The sequence below is a fragment of the Humulus lupulus genome, chromosome 4, assembly GCF_963169125.1.
Source record: "Humulus lupulus chromosome 4, drHumLupu1.1, whole genome shotgun sequence".
NCBI classification, from domain to species: Eukaryota; Viridiplantae; Streptophyta; class Magnoliopsida; order Rosales; family Cannabaceae; genus Humulus; species Humulus lupulus.
This window is the reverse complement of record NC_084796.1, coordinates 147,857,152-147,860,945: the sequence shown is the minus strand read 5'-3', so window position 1 is coordinate 147,860,945 and position 3,794 is coordinate 147,857,152.

The window sequence follows — 3,794 nt, the reverse complement described above, 5'->3', positions numbered from 1 at the left end:
CCCGACGTTTTAGGCTTTTGCAAAACCTGCCTTAAAGGTTGGTCGGTTAAGACGTTGATAGAATGGGACTGGAAGTATGGCCGGATTTTACTGGAAGCCAATATTAGATAGAATGCTAGCTTCTCTATCAGTGGATATCGTGACTCAGCTCTAAGAAGCCTCTTGCTTACATAATACACTGGTTTCTAAGCATGGTCTTCTTCTCAAACTAGCACGGCACTGACTGAATCCTCTGTCACGACCAGATAAAGGAACAAAGACTCTCTAGATATTAGTTTAGACAATACCGGGGGCTCAGCCAGATGCATTTTTAGGTCGTGGAATGCCTGTTCGCACTCCTCAGTCCACTCAAATTTCTTGTTTCCTCTCAGCAAGTTATAGAATGGCAAACACTTATCAATGGATTTTGAAATGAAGCGATTCAAAGTCGCCACCCTTCTAATTAGGCTTTGAACTTCTTTACGCGACCTAGGTGATGGAATTTCTAACAATGATCTGATTTTTTTTTTCAGGATTTGCCTCTATTCCCCTCGTGTTGACTATGAATCCCAAAAACTTTCCAGTTGCCACCCCGAAAGTGCATTTCTGGGGATTCAGCTTCATGTCATACCTCCTTAATATTCCAAAACACTCTTCTAGATCGGATACATGGTTTTCGACAGTCTTTGACTTGACAAGAATGTCATCGACATCACCTCCATATTTCTCCCGACCTGGTTTGCCAACATCTTGTTAACCAAGCATTGGTATATGGCCCGACATTCTTCAATCTGGATGGCATAACTTTGTAGCAATATATGTTATGCTCGGTCATGAAACTAGTATGCTCCTGGTTTGTAGGGTTCATCATGATCTGGTTATATCCAGAGTACGCGTCCATGAAAGACATGAGCTCATGACCTACTGTGGCATCTACCAACTGGTTAATCTTTGGTAGCGGGAAACAGTCCTTGGGACAAGCTTTGTTTAGGTCGGAGAAGTCGATATAGGTTCTCCACTTCCCGTTTGGCTTTGGGACTAGCACAGGATTGGCTACCCAGATCAGGTAGTTTGCCTCTCAGATAAACCCGCATTTCAATAACCGAGCTACTTCTTCCTCAAGGGCTTCAGCTCGGGCCGTTCCCAAAAGTCTCAGTTTTTGGGATTTTGCAGGCCCATTCTTGTCCAAATTTAAAGTGTTCATTATTATATTCAGATTAATTCCCACCATATCCTCATGTGACCAAGCGAAGACATCCATGTTTTTCTGTAAAAAATCGACCAGCTCCGCCTTTCTTTTGTCATCAAGATTCTTTCCAATCTTCACGACTCTTGAAGATTCCTTGGGATCGATGTTTACTTCCTCGAGCTCTTCTATGGCTTTGAGCTCTGATCTATCTTCGATGATCCGCAGGTCAATGTTGTCGCGTTGGGCACCCTCACTATCCTTTTCCTGCTGAGGTTCTTTCGTCCCATGAGTTACTTCTACTTCCACTTCCTGGGATTCCTCACCTTCGTCATTTATGACCATTGCTTGCTGCCCGAAATGTGATTTTCCCTTCATAGAACTGCTATAGCATTCCCTAACAGCGAGCTGATCGCCTCTGATTGTACATATCCCCATAGGTGAGGGGAATTTCACTGCAAGGTGGCAGATAGAGGTTATGGCTTCAAATTCCATCAGCGTAGGTCAACCCAAAATCGCATTGTATGTGGTTGAACAATCGATTACCACAAACTCGAGTACTTTGGAAACAATTCGTGATTCTTCTCCCAACGTCACCACCAATCCGATTGTCCCGATGGGTGCTGACCCTTCACCCAAAAACTCGTACAGAGTCATTGAGGTTGCCTTCAAATCAATTACGGATAACCCCATTTTTTCCAGGGTGGACCTGAAAAGTAGATTCACAGAGCTTCCATTATCCACTAGTGTCCTTCGGACCCTTCGGTTGGCGAGATGAACGATTATCACCAGTGGATCATTAGGTGGGAATTGGACATGGCTAGCATCCTCTTCCATGAAAATGATTGGTTTCTTTTCAATTCACTGCTACTTCAATAATCGTTCCTCTGGAACGAACTCCACCCTGTTATGAGCCTTCAGCTCGTTAATGTACCACTTTTGGGCCCCGCTGCTCATGCCCGCCAAATGTGGTCCTCCTGCAATAGTGGTTTTATCTCCCTTACTATCGGAGGGGGTTCGACCTGATTTGCCTATGCTTCAGTTTGACCTATCAGACCTACAGGGACCGATTGAGGGTTCTGCCTGGTGGGTTGATTAGAGACTATTCGATTTCGAGCGTATTGGGCCAATGGTCCAGCTCTGATGAGAGTTTTGATTTCATCCTTCAACTACCGACAGTCATCAGTGTTATGACCGATGTCGTTATGGAATCGGCAGAATTTTGAGGAATCTCTCTTCGCCCTTTGGTTCCTCAAAGGTTCTGGCTTCTTCCATGGAAGGCAATTAGAATTTGCCAGAAAAATGTGCTCTCGGGTGTCCATTAGGTCATTACAAGTAGCGTAGACAGGTTAAAAATTTTCCCCATACTTATTTTTCTTCGTCCCGCTCTAGTCACCCTCACCATTCCCCTTCCTTTTGTTATTCCCCCCTTGGTTATTTTGGGCAATGGTTTGAGCCGTACCTGCAACATCAATTACCGCTCCTACGGGTTGGACAGGGGTCTGGCTGATTCCTGCAATAAAAGCTCGCACCTACTCCAAGTTTATCCACTCTTGAGTGTGAGCTAATAATTCGTCTATGATCTTAACTCCTTTTCTTTGGAGTTCCTGCCATAAGTCGTCCCCGACAAGGATTCCCGTCCTCAATGCCATGAGCTTGGAACTATCATCAACATCCCTAGCTCGTGCAGCAACATTGGCAAATCTGCTTAGATATGCCTTCAGTGTCTCGCCAAGTTGTTGCTTCATGTTTGCCAAAGAATTAGCCTCAACCCGAGCTGCCTGTGAAGCTCGAAATGCTTTTTTGAAATAGGAAGAAAATTTCTTCCACGAGCTTATGGAATGCCTCTTTTATTGCTTAAACCACTGCCTGGCAGCCCCGACTAAAGTTGCAGGGAACAAGATACACCTTAGATCAAGCCCGACATTGTTGGCCATCATCATGGTGTTAAACATTTCGAGGTGATCGGACGGATCTCCATTTCCATCAAATTTTGACATGTGGGGCATCCTAAAACACATAGGATATGTTGCCGCCAAAATGCTTGGAGCGAAAGGCTCAAGCTCCTTGTCTAAGTCACAATCATCCTTTTCTTTTCCAGATAAAAGTCTTTTCATTTGCTCTTCCATTAGAGTTAGTCTCCCGAGGGTTTGGTACCTAGTCCCTAGGTTAACTAGGGGTTGTTCAACAGCTCCTGTCCTATCATACGCGTTTGACAAGTTATTGTCCCTCTAAGCTCGAGCTTGGTTCGGTGAGGCATTCCCACTATCACATACTATTGATGGACCTCCTTCGTGTCGAGTATAGCTAACACCTTCATCCTGAGCTAGATACCTTCTCTGCGAGTTCAGTTGATCGCGCAAGTCGGGTTGCGGGTCATACCGAGGGCTTTGTGCTGAACTCAAGTGATTTCTTAGGTCGCTCTCAGACTTGCCGCTACGATGACTTTCGGTCCAGTAACTTTTGTTTGCGAAGCTTACAGCTCGTGGTTGAGATCGAGGGATTGGATTCTCAACACGCGTTCATGGAGCGGAAGTATTCGCGAATAGGGGAGGATTTCTCCTGCTGTCCCCATAAGCTAGAATATCTCGTTGAGGACGAGGTGGTGTCAGATGTCTTATAGGTGACA